This window comes from Felis catus, chromosome D1, assembly GCF_018350175.1.
Source record: "Felis catus isolate Fca126 chromosome D1, F.catus_Fca126_mat1.0, whole genome shotgun sequence".
Taxonomy (NCBI): Eukaryota; Metazoa; Chordata; class Mammalia; order Carnivora; family Felidae; genus Felis; species Felis catus.
In genome coordinates, this window is record NC_058377.1 from 9,540,375 (window position 1) to 9,552,329 (window position 11,955).

The following is an 11,955-nucleotide window of genomic DNA, read 5'->3' on the forward strand; positions in this document are numbered from 1 at the left end:
CTCTCCTCCCAGGCCTAGCATGATGAGTTTCATGAAGCAATCATAATAACAACTACTTACGAGGCTCCAAGCTCTATGGTAGCCCTAACGACATTATCTAGTGGAGTTTCCACAACTCTGGGGAAACTTCTATCTATATTGTTCAGAGAAACAAATGCTCAGGAAATTTAATTTGCCCAGAGTCACAGGGGGATTGGGCAATAGGCTGACCATCAGACTCAAGTTCAGACTCAAGTTCATCTTACTGGAGCCAGAGCTTTAAATAATCACACTGACAGATATTCGTGAAGTTGAAATCAGTGAAAGCCAAGTGTCAGCCATGTTTAAAACCTAGAACAGGTTGATGGAAGCTCTGAGGTAATTCCTCTATCCTCTGGAAAGAAGGGAGAACACAAATCTAGAGGTGCTCTGACAAGTCAGATCTTATACAATAGCAGATAAAAAAGGATGTCAGTAGTTTAGCCCACTGTCATGCCCAGCTATAAGCCCAGTAGTCTCTGACAGCCTTGAAGCTCAGGAAGTAGATTCCAACTCAGTGCTTCCAGAAAAGACTCTGGATATCAGTGACCACATATAAGGGAACCAAGACTTGATCAAAATGTCAAATATTTGCTGGGAAGACATTCTCTGCGGCTAAGAATCCAAAGTGAAACTTCATGGCGTCGTTCAAAAGAACAGAAGGAGGTGTCCATGTTTACGACACTTCAAGAAGTCGAAGAAAAGAAAAAATTCCCTTAATGCCTCTAGATGTCTCAAATTTGGGCATGCTCACATTTTTTTTTAAAACTTTCCTATATTGAAATCAAAACTCCCAAAATAATTCAGTAAAGAACTCTGATCCGTACTGCAAAAGAATTCTAGCTTTGCAAGACAGGATTTGCCACAGATTTCATTCCTTCCTTCAAGTGAACAAGTATTTACTAAATTCTCACTGTGTGCCATCATCTAGACTAGGCCTTGTTTTCCCCTTTCCATTTGGGCCTTCATCATCTTTTTCAGCCATGGCGCTTTATCATCATGGGTCCATGAAATCCCCTCTCTTACTTATTCATTCACTCACTCATTCTTTCATTCATTCATCCCCATCCACATCTGCCATGTCTGTTCTTTTTCTTGTCCCCACTCACCTCCATCACATACCAGTCAAAGCAGCTATTTTCATCTGGTTGATGTGATGTCAAGCCTTTTATTTGCAGATATTTGTAGCTGTTCTTACAAAATGTATACCGTTTGGCATGCATGCATTTTTAAAAATTTTTTTTAATGTTTATTTTTGAGAGACAGAGACACGGCACGAGTGGGGGAGGGGCAGAGAGAGAGGGAGACACAGAATCCGAAGCAGGCTCCAGGCTGTGAGCTGTCAGCACAGAGCCCAACGCGGGGCTTGAACTCACCAGCTGTGAGATGGTGACCTGAGCTGAAGTCGTACGCTCAGCCGACTGAGCCACCCAGGAGCCCTGGGCATGCATGCATTTTTAATTTATGTAAGTGGTATTGTCTTATAGTGCTTACCCTGTCTCTTAGTTTGTAACTCAGCACTATGTTGTATCCAACCACATTGCTATGTAGACATTCCCTCCGTCTCTTGCAATGTCTTGAAAGGAGCCCATGGAATGCAAACACTGTGTTTTACTTAACCAGATTGCCTCCGAATTCTCCCTCCACAATCAAAGCATCAATGAATATTTTGATGCCTCCTTTTACAGATATATATCCTTTTATGGGTTATATGCCCAGAGGTAGAATTACTACCTCAGAGAATATGCATACATTTAAGTAGAACAGATACAGCCAGATTGTTCTCCAGGACTCCCACCACCAGTTCACAAGGCTTCACGTGTTTCCATTTCACCGCCAAACGTGGTACCAGCCAGCTTTCCAAGTTTTGCCAACCTAACAGATGCAATGATGGTTCATTACGCTTTTGTTTTACGTTACTAGCACTAATGCATTCGAGCATCTCTTCCTATGCCTGTTAACCTTCTGGATTTCCTCTTCTCTAAAATGACTTTTTCTTTTGCTAATGTCTCTAATAGGGTTGCTGTCATTTTCCTATTGATTAGGGTACTTTGTATACTCTATACATAAAATTCTAGATATGATCAGTTTTGCTCAATATAGATTTCTTCTCTTAACCTGGCATCTGTTAACTTCACTCATGGTTTTTTGAGTAGAAACACCTAATTTATATACATGGGCCTGTCTTTGAATTCTATTGTATTTCATTGGTCTCCTTGTCTGTTCTTGTACTAATATTTGAAAGTTTTCTCTATTATTTATTATAGTACATCTTAAAACTTTACAACAAGCTTTTCAAGCTCCTCCAAAAAAAATGTAACTGGAATTTTTATTGCCTTCTCGTTGAATTTTATAGATACCTTTAAGAAGGACTGATACCATTATAAGATTAATTTGGCCCCGCTAAGCATGGGATAGCTCCCCATCTACTGAGATCATATTCCATGTTCTTCATTACTAGAAATTAAAAATTGTCTCCACAGAAGTCTGATGTATTCTGAGCTAAGGTAATTCTTTTTTTATTACATTTTTTTAATGTTTGCTTATTTTTGAGACAGAGAGAGACAGAGCATGAGCAGGGAAGGGGCAGAGAGAGAGGGAGACACAGAATGCAAAGCAGGCTCCAGGCTCTGAGCTGTCAGCACAGAGCCCGACGCGGGGCTCGAACTCATGGACTGTGAGATCATGACCTGAGCCGAAGTCAGATGCTTAACCGACTGAGCCACCCAGGCGCCCCATAAGGTACTTCTTATTTGCTTCATAGTTCCTGTTGACATTGTGAACAGCATCTTACTTTTTATTGTATTTTGAGTTGGCTGTTGACGTTATTGAAAAATTCTAATAATACTGTGAGTTTTTCTTACATCTTGCTAAACTCTCTTATTGGTTTTAACAGTTTGTCTGTTGATTATGATGGTCTTTCTAGGTAGATGATCATCTCTCCTGTTAACTGTAGCAGTTTTCTCTCTTTCCCCTTCCAATCTTTACATTTCTTATTCCCTTTTTTATAGTGTTAGAGAGCACCATGATAACAGCAATGGTGATAGTGGTAATTCATGTCTCATCCTTGTCTTGGATATGATGAAGACAAATCCCTAAAATTAATATATATTAATATATATGATTTATATATTAATAATTAATTAATGTATACAATATAATATATATTATATAAATAATAATTAATAGATATTAATAGATATTAATATATATATATGAAAGATCTAATATTAAAAGAGTGATAGACAGTCAAACTGTAGGGGTAAAGAAAAACTAACACCTGGACACATTATTGTGAAGTTTAAGAACAACTCATACAAAGAGGAAATTCTAAAAACCTGTGGAGAAAAAGAGTCTATTAACAGCTGAGGAACAAGAATCATATTAATACTAGTTTTTCTTAACAGCAAAACTAGATGCAAGCAAACAATGAACAAAACAGAAATTGTCAGCATCGTATAGCCAGATATTTGGTGTTGGATAGAAAATCCATATGACCTTCCAATGAATGAATCATCAATGCAGATGCGGACAGACTGGAGCAACCCCTAAACTAGAAAGATTGTGGCCCAGAAAAGCAGAGCAATTTGTAAAGTCATATCTAGAGAAAGATTTCTTTCTCTCTCTCTCTTTTTTTACTGTTTATTTATTTTTGAACGAGAGAGAGAGAAAGAGAGACAGAGTGCAAGTGGAGGAAGGGTAGAGAGACAGGGAGACACAGAATCCGAAGCAGACTCCAGGCTCTGAGCTCCAGGCACAGAGCCCAATGCGGGACTCAAACTCATGAACCGTGAGATCATGACAGGAGAGATCATGACCTGAGCCAAAGTTGGATGCTTAACTGGCTGAGTCACCCAGGCGCCCCTAGAGAAAGATTTCTTGACCTTAGGGGTGGGGTGAGAGACAAAGGGAGGACCCAGTGATTTTAAAGAGGAGTCCTGTGTGTGTGTGTGTGCTTATATACATTTTCCTTGGGAGACAGTCTGTAGAGTTCATAAGAATTCCAAGGTTAAGAACCACTATTTATTTCAGAGAAATACTATGATATCAAATTTTTAAATACATGAAAGATACATTGCCTAAGTCCAGCTAAAACACTAATGAGCCCCCAAGTGATATGGGAAATCCTTGGGCATAGTATCAAACTTCATTGCTACCTACAGGCAATCTCCCATATTTCCTTTTCACACCGAGTCAGCCAAGCCCATTTCTCATTTCTCCTGCAAATAAATACCATTTCATTCTTCCATCGAATTTGCCTCCCGGCAAGACAGCAGAGCATAGTGAAGAGATTATTTAATGTAGAGTCAGAGAGCTTGGTGTGGAATCTAACTGTACTTTTAGCAGGGTGGCTAAAAGTTGGGTAAGTTGTTTCAACTCTCCTAGCTCTAGTGTCCTCCTCTTCCAGATCAAGATAATAATAACAATAATAGTAAGGATAACTGTTGTTATTGCAATGATTGAATGCAATAGCCTAGGGTAGAGGACTCTACATCTACTAATTTTCATTGTTTCATTCTGATCTAGAGACTCCATAACTGAATTCCCTTTCATGTTTTTGTTCTCAAAACTCATGCACACCAGGGCCCCTTCAAGCTTGAACAGTTTGTACCTTTCCAGGAGAAGAGCAGGTCCGCTACCTTTGCCAAAGAAGCAGTGGGGTTCTGACCACGTCTTGTCATCCCCGGTTCCCAGCCATCATCTGCGCATCTGGCTGACAGCTGCATATGGCAGGCTCTTATCTGGGAGTAGCATTAATGGCTGGGATTTCCAGCTTTATTATGCCTTAAATAATTAGATGTTATGACTAGGTACAATTAAAAAAGGAAAGCACACTCATTCTGATTGCATAGACCCAGGGCAGAGTGGCCTGGATGGGTGCCAGTATTCAGAGCTATTGTACGTAGCAGCCTGGCCTTTGGAACAAGCTGGAGGATGCCCCCCTCTTTTTATGGCTCTCCCGAATGCCTCTTGATGCTAAACAGATGGTTCCTAGAATTTAAAGGTGACTTTAATTATTATCTACGGCTCAAGACTGCCATAAATAATCCTGGAAGATAGTCAAGAAAACTTAGTGGTTATTACCTTTGATTCACCTGTTACCCTGGAGCTTTAAAAAACCAGCCTTTGCACAAGAAAAAGTCTCCAGGCTATTCTACCCACATGTGGTCCTTTCAAGGCAAAGGGACTTTTTTTGTGTGTGTGCTCTACCCTTCCTCGGCATCTCACACTGAATAATAAGTTTAATTTGATAGTTTAACCTCCGTGTCACTAACATTACCTCCCCCACAGTCTACACAGTTGATGGCCACCTTTGAGAAATAGCTTCCCTCTTACTTCTACAAATGCTTTTTTTTTTTAAGATTTATTTATTTAGTTTGAGAGAGAGAGGAGAGAGAAAATCCCAAGCAGGCTCCGTGCTGTCAGTGAGATTCCATCTCACAAACCATGAGATCACAGCCTGAGCCCAAACCGAGTCAGGCAATTAACTGGCCGAGCCACCTAGGCTCCCCTCTACAAATGCTTTTTGAGTGCTAACTCTGTGCTGGAAATTATGCTAGACATTAGGGATTTCGCATGAGGAAGACCCAGGCCCTGTGCTCAAGTACTCATCACTGATATGAAACACCTGATTTTTTTTTTTAAATGAAAAGTCCTACAAGAATTCCTAAAGAATGGTTCACGTCCTAATTATGCAGGATAATTGTTATAAAGAAATGTTCTTGAGTGCCACCCTTAGAAAACCTGGTTCAGTAGGTCTGGGAGCTGCCTATGACTCTATTTGCTGTTTTTTATCTTAAAAAAAAAAATCAGATGACATTACTTTGGGGTTTAAGAAACACTAACTTAGGCAATCAAAAACTAGTCCTTCCTGAGGCTCAGGACCATCCTTTGCCCTCACTCCCCTGTCCGGGCAGAGCCCCATATGACTGACCTGATTCCAGGGAGGATTGTACTTGGCTGGACTTCGCAAATGTGCAAGGGGTCCTACCTGGGATGGTTGTTGCCTCTGACTGGTGACCTCCTTGGCCATCTGCAGCTCAAGGCACTCCAAGAGTATCTCTTATGGGTCACCTTCTCCCCTCACCCTCCTGGGCCAAATTTCAAGCAAGCATCCCCCACTTGAGTGTGGTGACAGAGAGCAGCCTTATCAACTTCTAGATCTCTACCATTAAGTGTGCTCTTAGCTGTCAGCTTTATTAAAGATTCCATTTACCAAATTATGGAAGTTCCCTTCTATTCTGGTAGAGTGAGAGTGTACATGATCATAGGGTATTGCGTTCTGTCCTATTGTTTCCCTGCCCCTACTGAGATAGTCACACTGTTTCTCTTAATCGGTTAATATGAATCACATTCATCATTAAAATTAAAACCAAAAAACTAGTTCTGCCTTCTTTCTCAAGATCTCTTTTCCTTTTTATCCTCTTTCAAACTCTTATTCATTGGAATGCCCCTAGAAAGCCCTGATTAAGAAGAAAAACAAAAGTCTCCACCTGAAGTGTAGCATGGAAGATCCTTTGTCTAGGGAAGCAAATAAGCATCATTTCCCACGCACGGAGCAGAGCTTGGCCCCACCAAGGAGTAGTGGTCAGGTGAGTCTGTGACCTGGCACCCACTTGGCATGCCCATGACTCAGACCACTCAGTCTCACTGCTTTTCAGTTCAGTGTTGAAAGGTCCCCCAAGTGACCAGAGCCCCCCCAAACAGTGGACATCAGGGATGCTCTTGGCCTCTGTCCCCCTAAGCTAAAGATTCAGAAGAGTAAGGGGAGGGGAGTTTGTCCAGTAATGCTTGCCAGTCATCCTTCCTTCCAAAATGCAACAAAGGATCTCCTCCAAGATCCTCTTCCTGCAACACCAAGCCCTCTGGTGACTCAGGATTTTTACCAGGTGTACAGTTCAAGATTTGTGCCCAAACACTGTGGAAATCAGAACTACGGTAAAGCTAAGGCCTATTTCCTTGTGAATCGAAGGTCTGGTTTACTACAATAGGGAAAAGGCTGCAGACAAGCCCCGACAAGTCTATTTGCATGCATGCCGTGCTCCTGGGCAGCTGTTGGTCACACGGGGAACTGCCAGGCGGGCCGCTGTAGTTTGGCGGGAGAGCAACTCGAATGAATGAATGAAGAGATGGAGAAGTCGAAAAGGAGACAGAAATAGAAATGCAAGTGGAGAAAGAAGAAAAAGAGGAAAAGGATGAGAGAGAGAGAGAGGGGTGACTCAGAACTGTAGACATCCTAAACGTCCAAGGGGAAAAAAGATCCGCCTCCAAAGACAGAGCTGTTAATTCAATCAGGCAGTAAGTGTGTGGGGTACGTGTGGCCCAGTACCACCGGGGAGAGACTAGTGAACCGAGTAAACTAAGCGTGTGCTCAGTGAACCCAGAGGCAAAGTCAGATACTGACAGTCAGTGCCTACACGTCATTGACCCTGGCCTGGGCAAGCACTTAGCCACCAAAGTATATGATGCCCAGCATATAATAAGAATCTATAAATGGTGGCCATCATTATTCTTTTTAATATGAAATATTTTAAATAATATGGAAGCTTTTGACTTGAGCCCAATATCTCTGCCATTACTTGTGGGAGCAAATATGGAAAGTGAAAACACAAACACAAACAGGGTTAGAAATGTAATAGGCACACAATAAATAGATATTGATTGGCATGAATATATTTAAAAAGATCTTTCTTAGTTAATGTGTTCCACAAATGGGCACAGTCACACCATGAAAAAATAAAATAAAAGTGAGGGGAGGGGCCAGAGATCAAACAGCTCCAGGAGCTCCCTGTGTACCTTCCAGTTTGCAAAGCCAATGACAGCCGAGATTTATGGACATTTACTATATGCCAGGAACTCTTCTCAATACTCTGCACATATTATTTCATTTAATCCTCATAACAATGCTTTGAAGTATTAGCCTCATTTTACAGGTGAGAAAACAGACAGAATGAGGTTAAGAAACTTGGCTAAAACACACAGCTCATAAGGAGAGCCAGGGATCCCACCTGGACACTTGGATTCCATAGCTCTTTTTTTTTTTTTTTTTTAACTGAGGTATACTTGACCTATTCATTTCCCGTGTACAACACAATGACACAAGTATATACTGCAAAAGAGTCTTGTTAACATCTATCACCACGTATAGTTACACGTTACTTCTTGTGATGAGAACAGATCTATCACCATGTAACACTACCTCACCACGAGAGAGTTAGTTTCCAAACAATCAATCATTCACCTCTCCATTCATTCAGCAAAGAGTTGTTGATGGTCATTCTACTGTTATCCAGGCTGTATTTGGCACTGAGGATACATTAGTGAACAAGGAAAGGAAAGTCCCCGACTTCACAGAACTTACATTCTAATGGGGGGGGGGGTGGAGGGAGGTGGGGGAGGTGGAAGAGGGACAGCCAGCACCAATGTCCTCACACCAGAACAAGGAAAACAGTGGGTCAGAAAGCATCTCCCAAATAAATATCTTGTGTTTCCATAGAAATATGCATATGCAGAAAAGCATTTCTAAGAACCCAGCTAAGGATACAGATAAAAACCATCAGTGATGTTAAACCCAGATATTCTACACTCAGCACACTCAACAAACATCAACTGAGCACGAACCACTCCCTCACCGTGGCAAGGTAGACACTGAGTTCAAGGAGGTCCAAGCTCAGTCATACAGCAGGAGGTGGGGCGAGGGCTCTGGTGGGCTTTCCACTCTTTCACAGATGCCTACAAGGATTTTACCAGTGTATGGATGCCACGCCCAGAAACCCAAAGTCCAGTAAGACCCAAATAGCCTTGTTGCTTTCCCTCTTGTTCAGCCTCAGCTGCAACTCGGACCACTTCTATATCTGCAACAAGGTGAGCATTTCGCACCAGGGAGGCGGCCTTCACAGGCAAGAGCACAAACCTTAGAGCAAGTTACAGACAGATTGCTAAGTCCCAGATCCATCTCAGCTTGAGTGTAGATTGCCCGACGCATTGACAACACCAAGCTGTGGATTGCAGAAGCCTTGGCAAATCGCCTCTTCTGGTCCAAGAAGAGCCAGTTCCTTAAGGAAGCATCTCGGGTTCCTTTTGTATCCAGGAAATTTGACACAACACCAGTTGTAGAGTATATGCTCAGTAAAGTCTCCTGGATGGGTTGATTGCCAGCCATTTATTCTTTTTCAAACAACAGTGGCCACGCCTAAAGTTGGAGAGCAAGCTCCGTAGCCCATCAAATTCAACTGCGGTCACTAAGCATCAAATTCAACTGCGGTCACTTTACTCAGGATGCTGACTGAGGGGTACAGTGGCTCACAATAGACTCAGACTCATGCTTTTAAAAATTTTGCATCTTGAGTCTTGAATAGCCAACACATCTTGGGCAAGTTATCTTCTCTGGGTGCGAGTATTTTAATTTTTGGGGGGAGGATTAGATTAGTTAGTATGTGAAAAACACTGCAAGTGTCTGGCAGATAGTAAGCCTCTAAAAGCGATAGCTATGACTCCTACAATGCTGTGGCGGGGCTCGCACCCAAGGCCCCAAGAGGAGTCGTGTGGTCTTGCCTAGACCACAGAGGGGCATGAGGACATGTAACAGAGTGTGTTAGATTACATGATACAGTCACCTAGATTCACAAACATGCATATCAATGAGTACAAAGATTGCTGGAAGAATAGGGAGATCACTGTGGGCTGATCCTATGTAGATCACTTCAAGGACTCCTCCAAGTCCACTTGGATGATCATGGAGCTCCCTGCTATTTCTCTGGGTCGAGGAACCAGGTTGCTAAATCAGTTTGTAAATGATGGTGAGTCACAGCGTGTAATCTAGGTAGCCCTCTGCTCTCACCTGTCAGAGGATGTGATGACAGCTTGGACTGATTAGATCAGCCAGAGCAAATGGCAGACGTCAAACATTTGAACACCTGCCCCTGTCCAGCCCTCTGAATACCCTCAGGCAGCACTGGCAGGTGACTCTGGCTCTCAGTCCCCGTGAATGCCTGAGAAGCACACGCTGAAACCAGGCAGTAACTGAGTGTGGATGCTGGCCACCCAGAGAACTGTATATTTGGAGATTTACTTTAGTTCTAAGTTTCAGTTGCACCCCCTGACCCCTAAGAGAATTTTCTCATTAGCCAAAGATGGAAGGACCACTGGGCAGAGGTTGCAGAAAGAAGTCATGGGGCATGGCTCCCAAATTACTAAAGAAAGAACAGAGTGTCTAAAGTGTAGCATGGGAAGGAAACACTCTAGGAAGGAAGGGTGAGTGACCAAGTGTCATGGCCCCTACCCCAAGACCCACCATACACCGCAACCGTGTCCTCCCTGGGAGCTCTCCCACCTCTGAAAAAGTTCCCTCCAAGCTTAAACTGAACACACCCCCTTAGTAACCCTCAGCACAGAAGATCGGCCGATATTGTCCAGAGGACTCCACGGCAAAAAGCAGTTAAGAATTTGATCCCTGGAATTAGATAGATCCAGGGTTCAAATTCTGGTTCTACCACCTAAAACTGTAATCTTAAACAGGTCAGTGAACACTCTACCCCTCAATTTCCTTGTCTGTAAAATACAGGTGAAACTTCTTTCCCAGGCTATTAAGGATCAAATTGAACACTGCATGAAGCCACACCACAATGCCAGTAACCGTGGATGCCCCGTGAAGGTTGGCCATTGCATTACTAACCACTGGGCGAGAGAGCCCACAGTGGGAATGAGCCCCAAGGACGCCAGGCTTGGTGAAGAAGCCAAGCCGACCAAGTGCCACAACCAGCTTATTCCAGTGGCTCATGGGTCCTGCCTTTTCCACATGTCATGTTCAAGTTAATGCCACCGTGGGGCTCATTGACGCTGCCCCCTCACTGCTACTGTTTATCTATCTCCATGTGAGCCCGCCCTGACTCCCTCTCCAGATGTTTGTGCACAGCCCGTGCCTGGTCTGAGCAGACCTCCTCGCCAGGTGACTGACACCAGGCACGGTGTCTCTCCTTGTGATACAATTACTCCCACCCACCGTGATATAGTTATACCCGTGTTGGCCCAACAGTCTTAACACAGCGGGATAGTAACACACTAGCACTCTCATAGAATCACTCATTTACAGATGCTGATGAGAGCCTACGAGGTGTCCTGTCCCCATCAGACCCTTCCCCCTTAGAAGCGATTGCATTAGATCTTAGTTCCCTGGCTCAGGGAACATCTCCCAGATGGTGAGCCATGAGGCGGCTACGGGGGAAAGGCTGAGCAACCTGGACACAACAGGGAATCTTTTTACGGAGCAGGGGCGGGGAGGGGGACCGTCCTCAAGCGCAAGCAGGAAGTGAGAAACGTGGCTGGCCAGGGGGGCTGGCCAGCAACCGCTCCTGCCTTCTTCAAGGTGCCCGGGGCTCCACTGCAGGTGGCGTCAGATGTGCCAGGGGAGCCTGGCTCAGGGTCCCTGGTGGCTTCCTGCCTGGAGAAACACGCCTCCGCAGCGCCGGTGGACTGTCCCCTCTGCTGAGCCCCTTGGGCGGCGTTCACACTAGCCCATTGTTCCTCCTGCTGGCAGCTCTCTGGCTCTTGCTCCCCGGCTCTGCCTCCAGCGACCCCAGCAGAGCCTTGGCTGGTCTGCACATGCCGAGCAGATCCTCGGGGCTCAGTGCTTCCACCCTGATGCGCCCCCACGGAGGCGGGGGGCTCAACGAGTGCCTTCCCTGTATTGAGGACATTCCTCCAAACAGGGAGCGAAACAGAATGTTGTGGGAAGGCCATCGGACTGACAAAGGTTTTCAACTGATTTCTATCATCAGAATTCTTTTCTTTTTCATCTCAATTATTAAACAGATCCCCCAAAGTCTAAAACAGAAAGAAGAGGACTAACTGGTGAAAACAGAGTGAGGTCGTCGGCTCTTTGGAGTCTCCCACCCCTTTGGCTGCCCTGGTCCTCGGTCAAGCAGTCCACAAGCATCT